Source organism: Dryobates pubescens, chromosome 9, assembly GCF_014839835.1.
Source record: "Dryobates pubescens isolate bDryPub1 chromosome 9, bDryPub1.pri, whole genome shotgun sequence".
Taxonomy (NCBI): Eukaryota; Metazoa; Chordata; class Aves; order Piciformes; family Picidae; genus Dryobates; species Dryobates pubescens.
In genome coordinates, this window is record NC_071620.1 from 2,574,877 (window position 1) to 2,591,729 (window position 16,853).

Sequence of the window (16,853 nt, forward strand, 5' to 3'; positions counted from 1 at the left end):
GGCTGACTATTGGATGTCTACCTAGACTTTCCAAAAGCCTTTGACACTGTTCCCCACAGAATTCTCATGGGCAAAGTGGCAGCTCATGGCTTGGATGAGAAATGCTCCGCTGGATACAGCCTTGGCTGGGTGCAAGGGCCCAAAGAGTGGTGGTCAATGGCATTAAATCCAGCTGGCAGGTGGTCACAAGTGGTGCTCCTCAGGGCTTAGTGTTGGAACCACTTCTGTTTAACATCTTTTTTGATGATCTTGGTAAAGATATAGAGTGTATTATCAGTAAGTTTGCAGATAACACCAACTTAGGTGAAGAGTTGATCTGCACCAGGGTAGGGAGGCTCTACAGGAGGACTTGGGTAGATTGGATCCATAGCCAATGTTAACAGGATGAACTTCAACAAGGCCAAGTGCTAGGTCCTGCACTTGGGCCACAACAACTCCAAACAATACTACAGGCTTGGGGGAAGTGTGGCTGGAAAGCTGCTGGCAGAAAGGGAGCTGGGACTGCTAATGGACAAGCAGCTGAATAGGAGCCATCAGTGTGCCCAGGTGGCCAAGACAGCCAATGGCATCCTGGCTTGCATTAGGTAGTCAGCTCTGGTGAGGCCACATCTCGAGTGTTGTGTTCAGTTCTGGGCACCTCAATACAAGAGAGATGTGGAGGTGCTGGAGTGAGTGCAAAGGAGGGCAAGGAAGCTGTGAAAGGCCAGGAGAATAAATCCTATGAAGAGTGACTGAAGGAGCTGGGGATGGTTAGTTTGGAAAAGAAGAGGCTGAGGGGAGAGGTCATTGGTCTCTACCTGAAAGGAGGCTGTGGAGAGGCTGATGCTGGTCTCTTCTCACAGGTAATTAGTGACATAACAAGAGGGAACAGACTCAAGATATGACTGCATAGGTCTAGACTGGACATTAGGAAAAAAAAAATTCCCAGCAAGATTGGTCAGGCATTGGAATGTGCTGCCCAGGGTAACCCTGGATGTGTTTAAAAGGTTGTTTGGATGTAGTGCTTGGGGATATGGTTTAGCGGTGAACTTTCTAGGGTAGGGTTCTCAGTTGGGCTTGGTGATCCTGAGGGTCTTTTCCAACCTGAATGTTTCTGTGATTCTGTCCCACTCTATATAGCCTTCAGCATATCCCCACAACACCATGAGTCTGATTCTTGGTAAACACAGAGTACCATAACACAGAGAGTTGGTATGAAACTCTGCTTGTTTGCCATAACACATCTAGTGACTCTTGCTTTCCAATCAGCATGTTCAGCCAGGTAGTAGACTGAATCTGTCCATCTGAATGAGCAGCTGAACTCCAACATTCAATTTTAATATAGTTAGATGAATTCAGGAAAAGCCCCTCTGGCAGGCTTGCATACAGCAATTAAAGTGAGTATTTAAAACAACAATAATATTATTCTTATCCATGATTGTTCTGTTAGCTAGAGTGAGGCTTTAATAAATAAGCAATGATAGCTCCTTGGTAGTCTACTGTTTTTAAAGATGGGAGACATGAAAGATGCTTTGTGTGTTCTGTATGGTCTGTCATGTGCATGCTTTCAGGAAATGGTAAAGGTTCAGTTGTGAAGAGGATATCTTTGGCTCTGCCTGTTGTGTGGGCTTAGACTTCTATACTGCCCATTTAAAAAGTGGTAATAAAAACTGTGAAAATAGAATGAAAATGCATTTTTCTGGGTTTTGGGGTTTTGGTGGGTTTTTTTTTTGGGGGGGGTGTTGGTTTGGTTTGGTTTGTTTTTTTGTAACATGTAAAGACATATGAGTAAGGCAGAGAAGAGTGCAAAAACGTCTCTGCCTTCTGAATGTTCTTCAGGAGGAGAAAAAAGGAAAATGTGATTGTGAACAGACACAACAAGATAGAGGCAAGACTGAAATACCATAGGAAAAAGTGTCTCTGTGAAGAAAAGGTAAATTTGAAGTGTAAAGTAAAATATATTTCACATTTCAAAGGCAGAAGAACAGAAAAATAAGGAGCTAGAGGGAAACATAGGCAGATAATTTTGTAAACTACTATCTCTGACAAGACCATCAAGTGGGCTCACATAAGAGATGGATTATAACCCAAATTACTTTCTGGGAGAGACTTACTATTGAGCAGCAGAAGTGAAGGGCAGTATTGCAAACATTCTCAGAAAAGACACAATTGCATTCTGGTATCAGGGCTCTGGTGCTAACCTGCTGTAGCTGCACAGGCAGTGAGTGGATTAGGCAGGACTGCTTGCTTTTGGCTTGCTTTCTGATTATGCTTGGGGTAAGCAAACACAATTTCCATGACTAACACTTTTAATGAGGCTTTTAAAATCCCTCACTTAATACTTAGCTGTGCTATATGACAGGACTGATCATACCTATAAAGTTAAAAACTCTCAAAACCCAAAAGTTCAGATAAGATCTATTGTCTGCTATGGAAGAAAGAAAATGAAAACTTACCTTGCTTAACTCCATTGAAACATAATACATCTGCTTATAGGTAATTATTAATTTTTTCCTTGATTTTTCAAAATAATACTGACACATAAGTGTTGGTCTAGGACCATATTGTTAAATGTACTGGCTAGCTCCTAATTTTAAAAGGTAGAAAGAAAAGAGGATGTGTGATTGACCTAAGCAAGGAACAAAGATACCCAATGGGCTTCTAGAGATATGGTTCATTGTTCTATATACAGATTTTCTAGAGGCTGGCATAAATTTTCTATCAAGGCACTGTTTCTTAATTAGAAATGACTACCAGCCCAAGGACTCTCACCAAAGAATTCAGGAGCTGGAGTACAGTAGTGATAACAAAAATTTCCCAAACAGGCAGTACCTGCAGTTTGGTGCAGACCTACTGTTAATCAAGGCTTTGGAACAGCACATGTAGAGCATTTTTACCACTGGTAGTGTTTGACATGCTGGCTCTACTTCCTCTGCAACAGAAATGTCATTGTAACCATGTATCTACAGCTTGCCTGGAACAAAGTGCTAAGTGTTTTCACAGTTACTATAACAACATGAAATAACTATTTCTCTTTTTTACTTCAGTGTACACAGAGCAATACCTTAAAATTGGTGGGCCAATATCTGTGTTTTGAAACTGCAACACAATGGCTTGGTTCAGCATTTGTACGGCTAGTCACATCTCAGCTGCTGCTTCTGCATATGGAGTTTTCCACAAAGGAAATGTTCTCTTTGCAGAACAGCTTTCCCATTATCCTGAGACAGAAATGTCCAGATTGATCAAAGCTCACCTGTCTAAACTTGCATACACTGCTATCATGTGTAGCTGGTGTCCTAGCAATCATTTACAGACTGACACTAAATACAAGACATTTATTTTCAATTGGTGTGCCATAGTAGAGCAAAAAAACATGTATGAAGAGTGTATGGCGAAAGAAAAGAGGAAAATCAGACTCATTTTCCTGGGATGGTCATTTCAGGTCAGGGGCCCTCAGTTTAGGAAAGGTGTTGAGTCTCTGGAAGGTGTCCAGAGAAGGGCAACAAAGCTGGGGTGGGGTCTGGAGTACAGCCCTGTGAGGAGAGGCTGAGGGAGCTGGGGTTGCTTAGCCTGGAGAAGAGGAGGCTCAGGGGAGACCTCATTGATGTCTACAACTCCCTGAAGGGAGGTTGTAGCCAGGTGGGGGTTGGTCTCTTCTCCCAGGCACCCAGCACCAGAACAAGAGGACACAGTCTCAAGCTGTGCCTGGGGAGGTTTAGGCTGGACGTTAGGAAGAGGTTCTTCCCAGAAAGAGAGCTTGGCCATTGGAATGTGCTGCCCAGGGAGGTGGTGGAGTCACCATCACTGGATGAGGCACTTGGTGCCATGGTTTAGTTGATTAGATGGTGTTGGGTGATAGGTTAGACTTGATGATCTTTAAGGTCTTCTCCAACCTGGTCTATTCTATTCTATTCTATTCTATGTTCTGTTCTGTTCTGTTCTGTTCTGTTCTAACAAACAAACAAAAAACCAAAGAGAAAAGCATGTGGTACATTTCATGATCATTTATTAAGAGTGTCTGTTGCAGGTAGTATTCTAGTCCATGTATTTATTAAATATTTCACAATTTGTGTACTCCTACTCCAGCGAACACAGAAACCCTGGAGAAATGTACTTGTCAAGCATTTCTATTACCTTTTAAATTTAATCTACCAAGGCTACTGGAAACCCGTACTGCCCCTTTTTGTTTCCAGAACTACAACATACAAGAGTAGAAATCACTGCATGGCAATCCAGCCTTAAAGTACAGATGATTCTTCTGTTACTAATGGGAGTTACAGTGCTATTCGTCTGGCATTCTACTCCTACTTTTAAAATAAGCTGGCATTAACCTCTAATAGAGCAAATGATTTGGCTAGTGATATTTTATTCAATGTCTGGTAGACTTTACAATGAAAGTCCTTAACTTAGGCACTTTGTTGGAAGGCAAAAGGAAAAGAGTTGGTTAGATCCATGGCCTTATCCGTTTACATGAAATAATAAGATATTATAAACCACAACTTACTAGTCCATGAGCTCCAACAGCTAACTATGCTAAAATTGCTCTCAGTGTCATCAAAGATTTGTGTGACTGTCACACCAAGAAATGGTTCCTAGTCTCCTGCTATATATTCTGGAACTGGAAGAAATATATTTACAAGAAATCAGAATTTGTTAATGGAAGTGTTGACCATACTGCTAAAGTTGGACAGTCTTTTTTGGTATTTCCATTTAAATCTCTGATGTGTCTTTTAATAAGTTTATGTTGTAGCAATCAAATATATTATAATTATTCTACCTTTGTGTTTTTCTGGAGAATGAGAGCCCATTTCAACAACAAAACTAGGAGTGCTTCAAGTCTAGGTTTTAGACAGAGTGGTATTAGAAGATTTAATTTATAAGACAATTTTCATGTCTATCAATATCTTCCACGTAAAATTATCAAAAAGTTGAAGGAGCAAAGGGAAGACTTTCACTCCTGACTTCAACATTCAAAAAACTCTGACTTTTTTCCTGGACAGAAGTAGACAAATGGACAGATATATGCAAACTATCACAAAAATGGGTATCGTTTTCCCACAGAATTATAGGCTGTTGTTTGTTTTTTGGGTTTTTTTTGTTTGTTTGTTTGGGTTTTTTTTCAATATAGAAAAATTCACATAAATTTAAATGCTACATATTGCAATAAAATTATCTATGAAATGACTTAGTTTATTTGTTAGCTACTTGTACAGTGTTTGAATGGAACAATACAGGTGTTCTTATTGACATCAGCAAAAAGAAATTTTCTCTCATCTTTATTATTCTGTGGATGAATACTTATTCTTTAGTCTGTAAATAGTGTTCTGCTTTATTTTCCTTTCCTTGACAACTTAATTCTATGATTAAAATGTTGTATGGATTGTGTTTTCCCCTATATATAGGAAGTAAAGGAAGGAGTGGCTGAGAGGAGAAATAAAGAAACTTATCTTTGATATGGAATACATAGAATAAACCAGGTTGGAAGAGACCTTCAAGATCATCGTGTCCAACCCATCAACCCATCTAAACAACTAAACCATGGCACCAATCACCCCATCAAGTCTCCTCCAAAAGCAGCTTCCCTGACCAGGAATTGAACCCGGGCCATGGCGGTGAGAGCACCGAATCCTAACCACTAGACCACCAGGGAGATAATGAACATGCTACAGGATCACAGGGTGTAGTGAATGATGCTTAGGGTCAGGATTGTGCCCCAAACATTTCTGGAACATACTTCTCTGAGTGTTAACCCTCCTTTGTTCCCCCTCCTTTCTGGAGGCAGCAGGGGGGGATCCTGGCGCCACTAAGTCCAGGTAAACAGCCTGCCTGGGTGTGGTCTCACCCCTGTGGTACGCAAGGCCCAGGCTATGTTTTGTTTCCCTGGGTACAGCATATACTTATGCCTCATTTGGTAGGTGTTAGTTCATTGGTTAATCTTTGTGTTAGCAACAGAATGCTCATTGGGCCAGTATTCACTGGGGCAAATGGTAAATAGGGGTCGTTTGGTAAATGAGCCCCCACATCGTGTTGGAGCCTGTGAGTGTGTGCGTGCCAGTGCTGCCGTGGTCCACCTTGCCCGGGACTCAAACCAGTGCTCCAAGAGGCCTCACGCTCCTTTGCCACCGTCACCCAGCTGCATGCAGAGGCATGAACAGTACCCCGTGGGATCAACCACTGTGCGATCCATTGCTGCAGGAGAAAACCTGGTAGCCCGTGTGAACCAGAGTCGCTGACCTGCCACAGCCCCCCCCGAGCAGGGGACCTTTGTGTCCTGGGAGAAGCAGCAGCCACGCGGTGCAGCCACGCGGCCGGCGCCATTTCCTGTCTCCATCTTACGGCACATCTGTGCCACATTTCTGGACTATAAATATTATTAAGGGGAGACCTCACGAAGTTCTCAGCTTGTAAGCCAAGCCTTTCTTTAGAGAGTTTCCAGTTAGGGTAGCGTTTGGATTGCTCCGGGTGGAGGGTTGCCGGTCACTCACCAACCCCTCCCACACCGCCTTCCCAATCAGTTTCGATTCTAAGTTCTGTGAATTGTTTGATTCAATTGCCCATACAAAAATATTCTGTAAAGACAGTTTCACTAACTGAATATCGATACCTGTGAAGGGTGACTGTAAATACCCCGTTACAGAGTTTGTATATATATATATAAAATAAACTTAACAAATATTTTCATTGATATATCTGCCGCTCATTTCTGAGGGCATATTCACAACACAGGGTCACAGGATGTCAAGGGTTGGAAGGAACCCAAAGAGATCATCCAGTCCAGCCCCCTTGCCAGAGCAGGACCATACAATCTAGCTCAGGTCACAGAGGAAAGCATCCAAATGGGCCTTGAAAGTCTCCAGAGAGAAGGAGACTCCACAACCTCTCTGGGCAGCCTGTTCCAGTGCCCTGTGACCCTTACAGGAAAGAAGTTCCCCCTTGTGCTGATCTGGAACCTCCTGTGCTGCAGCTTACATCCATTGCTCCTTGTCCTATCACAGGGAGCAAGTGAGCAGAGCCTGTCCCCTCCCTCCTGATCCCCAGCCCTCAGATATTCATAAACATTTATTAAATCTCCTTTAAGTCTTCTCTTTGCCAGACTAAACAGCCCCAGGTTCTTCAGTCTCTCCTCACAGGGCAGTGCTCCAGTTCCCTAATCATCCTTGTTGCCCTCTGCTGGACCCTCTCCAGCAGATCCCTGTCCCTCTTGAACTGGGGAGCCCAGAACTGAACGCAGTACTCAAGATGAGGTCTCACCAGGGCAGAGTAGAGGGGGAGGAGAACCTCCCTGGATCTGCTGGACACACTCTTCTTAATACACCCCAAGATCCCATTGGCCTTCTTGGCCACCAGGGTACATTGCTGTCCCATGGATAACTTGTTATCCACCAGGACTCCCAGGTCTCTCTCCACAGGGCTGATCTCCATCAGATCACCTCCCAGCCTGTACTGCTGTAGTTTATTATTCCTTCCCAGATGCAGGACTCTGCACTTGTCGTGTTGAACCTTATTCAGTTCCTCTGTGCCCAGCTCTCAGTATGTCCAAGTCTCACTGGATGGCCACACATCCTTCAGCTGTATCAGCCAAGCCTCCCAGTTTGGTGTCATCAGCAAACTCGCTGAGCAGACACTCATCAGTGTCATATCTGGTCTAGCTGTTGGTGTTGCCAAATAAGCTTCTTTTTTTTTTTTTTTTTTTTTTTTTTTATTTGCAAACTGACACAGCAATCATTCATTAGTCATGAAGAAAGTACTTAAGACAGAGTAACACCAGCACAAAAAGCATCAAGAAGAGTAATGAGCAGCTACTATACGCCATAAACATTACACTGACTTTGAGTGAAGCTATTTCATCTGCATGTCAGTCTCTTAATACAACCAGCAAGTGCTGTTGAAGGTGATGATGACATTTGTACCAGACATGGGAAGCTCAGGTCTGTTCTTAAGCAGCTGAAGAAGGGACAGTGAAATCACTGTTAGACCAACTAAACACCATGAGTAAACCAACAGCTTAGTTCTCATAGTAGCTGCCTCAAACCTTTGTGACTTTTGGGCAAATTACTCTAAGGTAGGACTCCCTTATTCAGGCATGTGATAGTTGTTGCCTTTAACCCCAACAACAAGGCAGTGTAGCTCACTCTAAACTCTGCACTGAAGAGAGTAACCTTTCCTTCAGTATCTGATCTAGTTCATGTACTTCTAATGTATATTATTCTAATGTAGGTTGTATAAATAGAAAGCTGGCTTCTTTGCCTCAATTTATAAACACACATAACCACAATGGGGAAAACCCAGGTACTAACACTGCAGTCAATGAAAAGAAATTGCAAGAAGTGTCTCAATAGTTACTTACACTTTCAAGCACAGCCTTTCTCTTTCTTGTTTTACTCAGGCACAGGCTATTTTTTAAATGAAATATCAGATACAAAGCCCTGGTGTCCTCACTGTTGAATTCAGGACAGTATAATACTATTTAGCATTCCCAGACCATTTGTTCTCAAAAGAATACCTCCATTTGTCATTTCAGAAACCGCAACATGATCGCTCCTTCTCCTTATCTGTAAAACCATTATTTGAAACACTGGCTGTGTAAGTAATGGCCTAATAATGGTCCTGTCTCCCAGATACATTGGACTGCAGAAGAAAGAGCTTTCACTTGAAAACTGTGACAAACAGCCTCATGGTTTCTGACAAGCAGGTTAAATTTTACCAGAAGAAGGGGAAGACTGTAAATAAAGCCCTAGATGGCTTTTGCTTTGCTTTGCTGGAGAGTTGACTTCTTTGACCAGCTCCTGCATCATGGGAGTTACATGGGAGCTTGCAGTTACATTGCACAAAAGCTTTTTCATTGTTATAGAGTCATGTACCCTTCTCTTACCTCAAAAGCCTTAGGATATGTCTAGTGGTTCTCTTTCAAGCACAAAGAAAAGCCCTCTGATGAAGTCTAGACTTCAGAAAAACGTAAACTCTTCCCCAAGTCATTCATAAGTCAAGCTTTTCTTTTCCTTGCTCAGTGTATTATTTTAAGAATGTGATCACATTTTCTTCAGAGTTGCAGTTATCTTAGCTGTTTTATCTGTATGTTTTTAAATTTATTTTCACAGTAGCCACAATGGTAGAATGCTCCCCAACAGGTTCTTCTTCAGGGAAGCTTCAAAAGCTTGGGAACTGCTGTTAAAATCATTCTGATGCTCCGGACCTCTGCTTTTACTCTAATTACCACAGACCCTTTTGAAAACAAAACAAAGCAAAAGAAACCCAAAACATAGCACACAAAGAAAAACCAACAACCAAACTTAAAATGCAGCACTCAGGATACCCACTGAGACTAAGTGTTCTTTTCCACAGTAAAAAGCTGTTAGAGTTTATTTTTCTTTAAACTTATAGTAATGAAACTATGAAACTAAAAAGAGATCATTTTACTCCCTCCTCCTTCCACACACTACTATAGCTTTGGGGTAAAATCCAGAATGATTTAAAAATGAAATTATCTTTTGTATTCAGAAAGGAATAACATCTAGCTCTATCAGCCATCAAACATTACTTTTTGTCTTTAAATGAGAATTCCATATGATAAGGAGAGACAAGAACACCCAAAGAATAATACTGGAGGGAGATAAATCATCGTGTCATTGGAATAAATGATACATAATGTCTTGTTTGTACAGTGAGATGTGCACTTTTGAAGCTGAAATACCTGACACCTACTGAAAATTGTTACATAAATGGTAGAAATAACTGATGGTGACTTTTTCTCTTGGAACAGATGATTGCTTTGTGTTTTGTTTCACTCCATGTTTTTCCAGTGACATCCACAAGCCTTCAGAGTGGATTTACTCTGTCACCTGAAATTCCTTTCCATCAGAGCTATGTAGCTGTTGCATGCATTACTGAGAAAGAACATTATGCAAATACCAATGTGCCAAATTGTCTGGCTCCACGTCAGCCAGCCATCATCTTTCCTAGTGCAGCTTTAATGGCTGATAAATGTTGATGCATGCACAGGGCAGACAGAATGGGTATCTGAGGTCTGCAAGCTGATCCTTCTCTTCTTCAAGAATCACACATTAGATGGAGAAAGGAACTGCACATATTAGCTGTGCAGAAAATTAAAATAATCCCACGTCAATAACTGTGATAAATAGCACTACAATGAAGTTGTGATAGGTCAAGTTCACATTCAAGATGCTGCTTGCAGTCAGTATGCATAACATGAGCCATAGTAGCTCCATTCCTAAGGGAAACAGAGGGTAATGACACTTCACATGGCCTGTGACAAAAGACAATCTCACTGTCACATTACCATGCATTTACCACAGCAGAAGGACAGACTCTGGCCTGGGTGACATTGAAATATGTAATGGATATATGTTTCAAGCTGTATTTAAATCACAACTTTTCATTAACATGCACTTGAAAAGAGAGTTCCAAGATTTTGCTCATAGTGCTTTCCTACTTCCCTGAAGGGTCAAACCCCAAACATGCCCTAGCACAGACAATGGGCTAAGCACCTGCAAGTGTGCTAACCTGGACATCTCCTGGGGTCCAGATAAACATGTACCATGTGTGATTAACTTTGTGACACAGCTGTGCCCCCAGCCATGTTTGGGTATGCCCCATTTTATAGGTCCAGTGATCAGGGTTCTCTGTTACCAAAGGTCACTCACTGTCATGGGACAGTATTTAAGCCAACCAAGAAGTCAGGCAAATTGCCTTGTGCTCACCCAGCAAGCACCTAGAGCCAAATGCTGCCTGAGTAGCAGCTGAGGGCCTGATCACCACAAAGAGACGAGAGCCAAATGTTGCCCAATTAGAAGCTGAAGAATCTGCTCTAGCAGACCAACAACTTCACCCAGGCCTTGCACCTGGACCAAGGCAGAAAGGGGAAAAGCTCTGATGGAATTGAATCCAGAAGAGGCTACAGCCTATGAAAGACTAAAAGCTTGTCTCTCCTGATGTGACTCAACAAAGATAAAATCAACGACCAAGGCCACCTTTGGGAATATGCATAAGACAAGATAATCTCCACCCATCAAGTACCCTGGAAAGGGAGGATGGTGAGACAATGAATTCACCACCTGGCCCCTGGTTTCCTGAGGGACAATACTTGGACACATAGCTAAGGACTAAAAACTGTGTGAAAGACTTGAGCAGCTACCGGCTCAGCAGAAGAAAAACAGGGAACCAAAAACACAGAAGAAGAAAAATGGAGAACCAAAACCACAGAAGGAAAACACAGATGAAGAAAAACACAGGAGAAGGACAATGCCGCTGAGAAGGAAAGCAGGAGAGAAGGAAAAGCCTGGGACAATGCTGCTCCAAAGAAAAGAGGCCATGGTGCCTGGAAGAAGCAGACCAAACCCTCTCTCCATGCCCTAAGTTCCGCCTGCTGCAACTCATGGAGCTGAGAAGGCTGCTCAGAGGACCACATCTCTTCTACAGCCAAAGCCTCAGCACCCTTCCTTTATGGACCCACCATCTCACCAGGTGAGCTCCCTAGTAGATGAGGAAAGGGCTGTGAATACTGTCTACCTGGACTTTAGCAAAGTCTGCCTTGGATTAAGAACTGGTTGATGGCCAGGCCCAAAGAGTGGTGGTGCATGGAGTTAAGCCTGGCTGGTGCCCAGTCACTAGTGGTATCCCCCAGGGTTCAGTACTGGGGCCTGTCCTGTTTAATATCTTTATCAATAATCTGAATAAGGAGATTGAATAGAATACAGAATTACAGAATACAGAATATAGAATACCAAGCTGGTAGAATTAACCAGCTTGGAAAAAAACTTTGAGATCATTGAGTCCAACCTATTGAGTACACCCTCAGTAAGTTTGCAGATGACACCAAGCTTGGTGTCTGCAGTGATCTGCTAGATCATAAGGAAGTTTTACAGTGGGATCTGGACAGGTTAGACTGATGGGCTGAAGTGCTTAGGGACATGGTCTAGTGTTGACCTATTAGTGCTGGGTCAAAGGTTGGACTGCATGATCTATGAGGTCTTTTCCAATCATCTTTATTCTTTGATTCTGTGATTTTGGGGTGGACCATGTCACACTGACTAAGACCTAAGAAGTAGTCATGATGTTGTGGTAAGATTCAACAAGTTGTTTTCGCTTGTCAACATGCTAGATGGAGACAGAGATATTTGCAAGCAAACACTGTAGTCTCAGAATAAATTCTTCCACTACCATTTCAATAAAACTAGTACTAAGTATTCATTTCTCAGACTCCACCTCCCAGCTTGTTGCTACATTAGAGGGATTTTATTTATCTTATTTCCAATATGAAGCCTATCATTAACTACCAGTGCTGCTGTGTTGGTAATCTAGGGGGAAAATATTTGTAAACTTAGTGGGCATATTTCAGAGCGTAAATTTTCCAGCAGGAGGATATATATTGGCTGGTTTGGTGCAGTGTATGAAGTCAATATGTATATATCATAGTCTGATTTTCATTATGATGTTTTTTTACTTCACTTGTCAGTTTTGAGGAACAGATTATCTTGAGGGACCAACTGTCTCTCTGAGTTGTGATATTGACTACCAGTGTACAGTAAATTATCAAAATCCTTTATAAATAGAAAAGCTCTTGAAAATATACAATATTTTCTATATAATTAAAATGGTGGTTGCTACAGAGACTTCTTTTTAATTTTTTATTTTTTTTTTAATTTCTGTGAGCAGCTTTAGGTAAGAGTAGAATAGAATAGAATAGAATAGAATAGAATAGAATAGAATAGAGTTGAATTGAATTGAATTGAATTGAATTGAATTGAATTGAATTGAATTGAATTGAATTGAATTGGACCAGGTTGGAAAAGACCTCAAAGATCGAGTCCAACTCATCACCCAACACCTCATGACTAACTAAACCATGGCTTCAAGAGCCATGTCCAATCCTTTTTTGAACACCTCCAGGGACGGTGACTCGACCACCTCCCTGGGCAGCACATTCCAATGGCCAATCTCTCTTTCTGGGAAGAACTTCTTCCTAACATCCAGGCTAAACCTCCCCTGGCACAGCTTGAGACTGTGTCCTCTTGTTCTGGTGCTGGATGCCTGGGAGAAGAGACCAACCCCCACCTGGCCACAACCTCCCTTCAGGGAGTTGTAGACATCAATGAGGTCTCCCCTGAACCTCCTCTTCTGCAGGCTAAGCAACCCCAGCTCTCTCAGCCTCTCCTCACAGTGCTGTGCTCCAGACCCCTCCCCAGCTTTGTTGCCCTTCTCTGGACACCTTCCAGAGACTCAACATCTTTCCTAAACTGAGGGGCCCAGAACTGATGAGATGGAACTGTTGAGACATATCTGGAAGTCCTATACTTTCATCTTGTTTCTGTGTTTTATTTTCAGCAACATGAGAAACAGAACAGCAGGATTTAGGCCTGAACACAATTTGAGAAAGACATAGCCTGGATCTTTGAAAGGAGAATTCAGAATATAGACATCTGTATTGTCTTTTCTTTTTATGTCATCCAGCTCTTTTTAACATACAGATTTAAGTGATGATCATTTCAGTCAACACCAGATACATAAATCTTATAGTTGCTTGGATTTCAGTGAAAGATTTCACACGTAATAGTTTTCTAGGGTAGAAGGAAACAGTCCTATATATTTTATTTTTCTTATTCCATAGATGTATTTACAATGCTTATGCTTAAAGTCACTGGTTAGTCACAGAAATTGTCTTTGTCATATTGCTTTAAGCTGTTTTAACTCCTTAGAGATGGAATTCTTGTATGACCCATGGTAGAACTATGTGTGGGGGTGTGTTTGTGTGTGCATGCATCATTGGCCAGCAGTGGCCAGCAGGAGCAGGGAGGTCATTCTGCCCCTGTACACTGCACTGGTTAGGCCGCACCTCGAGTACTGTGTCCAGTTCTGGGCCCCTCAGTTTAGGAAGGAGGTTGACTTGCTAGAACGAGTCCAGAGAAGAGCAACAAAGTTGGTGAGGGGTTTGGAACATAAGCCCTACGAGGAGAGGCTGAGGGAGCTGGGGTTGCTTAGCCTGGAGAAGAGGAGACTCAGGGGTGACCTTATTACTCTCTACAACTACCTGAAGGGAGGTTGTAGACAGACGGATGTTGGTCTCTTCTCCCAGGCAAGCAGTACCAGAACAAGAGGACACAGTCTCAGGCTGCGCCAGGGGAGGTTCAGGCTGGATGTTAGAAAAAAGTTCTATACAGAAAGAGTGATTGCCCATTGGAATGGGCTGCCTGGGGAGGTGGTGGAGTCACCATCACTGGAGGTTTTTAGGAGAAGACTTGATGGGGTGCTTGGTGCCGTGGGTTAGTTGTTTGGGCGGTGTTGGATTGGTTGATGGGTTGGACGTGATGATCTTGAAGGTCTCTTCCAACCTGGTTTATTCTAGGTATTCTATGTATGTATTTCAGAAACAGCCTTGAGCAATGTTCTTCCTGAAAGTGTGAGCAATGCTTAAAAATGTATTTTGCTCCCATTTGGATAGGTTACTACTTTGATCTTGTCTGAGAATTTGAAAAGCACTCAAAGAGGCTACAATATAAAGGATTCGGTAGCTTAGATTTCAGATAGTGTCCTTAGGTACCACCAACAAAGTTTTTTGAATGATAGATGTCACTGTCCTGATTCAATAGGGAGCAAACAGAAAGGTTTGCAATGGTCTCGATTAATGAATGGGCTCCGGGCACTCCCCAAATTGAAGCAGCACAACTACTCATCAAATCCACTTTGACTCGCAGTTATTGTTTTATTTCCTTCAGATTTTCAGCCTTTAGTGAATCAAGACTTAGTAAATACTTCAAAAAAGACTTAGAAAAGACTTACTGGCCTTCAGGATCTGAAGGGGGCTACAAGAATGCTGGGGAGGGACTTTTGAGGGTGTCAAGGAGGGATAGGACTGGGGGGAATGGAACAAAACTAGAAATGCGTAGATTCAGACTGGATGTTAGGAAGAAGTTCTTCCCCATGAGGGTGGTGAGACACTGGCACAAGTTGCCCAGGGAGGTGGTGGAAGCCTCATCCCTGGAGGTTTTTAAGGCCAGGCTGGATGTGGCTGTGGGCAACCTGATGTAGTGTGAGGTGCCCTTGCCCATGGCAGGAGGGTTGGTACTAGATGATCTTTGAGGTCCCTTCTAACCCTAACAATTCTATGATTCAATGATTCTAAATGTCTTATCTTGACATTAAGGTGTCATGGTTTTATGTCACAAGAGTTTAAAAATAACCTACTGTGGCCGTTTGACACTGTGCCTTTAAGAAAGGGGCACACTGGCTAAATGTTTATAAAATATTTTGGTATTCTAAACGAATTTCATTGGCCAAGTATTGTGGGAGGTGAGGTTAGTCCCAGAGAAGCTGGAACTTTCTCTCAGTCTTCCTTTCTTCGCTGTCCCTCTCGGCTGGATCTGCTTCTGGGATTCTTGCCAAGAGATAAGAAACTAACTCCCTGTGCATAGGCCTTTGTGTCTGCTGTGCTAACCCCTCTTTTCTCTTCTTCTACCTCTTTGGGGGAGAAGGGAGGTAGGGGGGTGAAGGGGGCACAGGGGGAAGCCCCCTCTGTGGGGGGTCTGGTTTCTGGTTGAGTTCATTTGCTGTATATTCCTGTATATATTGTAAAATCCCTGTATTTGTTGTGTTACATAGAATCTGTTTCCTTGTAAAATATAATCTAATTTCTCCGACTGGGTTTAGCCGTGGTCTCTTTCTCAGTGGGGGAGGGAAAGCAGAGCCTTTCCTTTCAAACCACCACACCTACCTACTTGGAAAATTATTTTGAAATGTGTGTTTGTAACTCACTGCTATGTTCTCAGTTCAAGAAAAGACAATGCAAATAACCATATAAGCTGTAAGCAGAGACAAACAAATCAATACAATCTAAGAATGAAGGGAAATGGGAATTACTAGACAGCCAGCAAACTACTGCTACTGCATTTTCCTTTGAAGTAAAGGGTGCAGATGAAATATTAGCATGAGGAGAAAAGCTTAGGACTGATTCTCATCTATTATGTGTCTTAAAGTTTTAAGGTAGGCATTTAAAGAGAATTTAACAGTGACTGGTTTAAATATCCCATTAATGCATTACTCAGTGAGAAAAGCCATGTGATTAGAATTAACACATGCTTCAATAATGTGTTAAATTAAGCTTTAAGTCTTAAATGCACAATAATTTAATTTAATAGTCGCATTGAAAAACAGAAAGCTTTGTTTGAAGGCAACCTGCAGGAAAACTGGAAGACACATTTCCTAATGGAAACCAGGCAAAAGTACATGGAGGCATGGTTCTTCTTTTTAATTAAGACCCCTAATTACTCTGCACAGTAATTTTCCTTTCATTCCTATAGTGCTGGGGAGTCACAGGAGGATCTGCTAACATCCATCAGCTTTTGGCATTAGCATCTAGAGTACGGCATGGCCTACAGAGAAATACAATTTTTTTTTCTGGTTTCTCATTAGCATCACAATTGGAGACATTAGATTTTTGCCCTTTTCCAACCCCACTTCTGGCTTCAGACCATATTCCTAGAGTCAGCAATTGCTGCCAGAAAGCAGTGGCAGGAGGTGCAGAAACAAATATTCAGTAGCTGCTTCAGGAACAGAATAAATGCTTTGTGTCCAGAAAGATTAGGTTTGCATCCATGCTACAGCACTGAATAGAAAAGGGCCTGTTTGAATTTAAAGGAGGACCTGCTCACTCAGCAAAGTGAAGAATTGAGAGGAAGGATCTGGAAGTGGATCAGAGAAGCTTTAATCAGACCCAGCCAATCACAAGCACTGCAGAAAGGGTCAAATCGCAGTCCCCTTCTGTTTGTGTTTTAATCAGAACTTGTGGAAAAGTATGTGGTTTTGTTTTGCCTTGAAAGTTATAACTCATAAGCTACTTTTGCAGGTGACTACTTGTGCAACAG

At 42.2% G+C, this 16,853-nt stretch overlaps 1 non-coding gene across 1 annotated transcript; it reads right to left on the bottom strand.

The window, feature by feature from the left end:
* Positions 1 to 5,557: 5,557 nt before the first annotated feature.
* TRNAE-CUC (transfer RNA glutamic acid (anticodon CUC)) lies at positions 5,558 to 5,629 on the bottom strand. Its single transcript has one exon. It is a non-coding gene; the product is annotated as a tRNA-Glu (tRNA).
* Between the last annotated feature and the right edge of the window lie 11,224 nt (positions 5,630 to 16,853).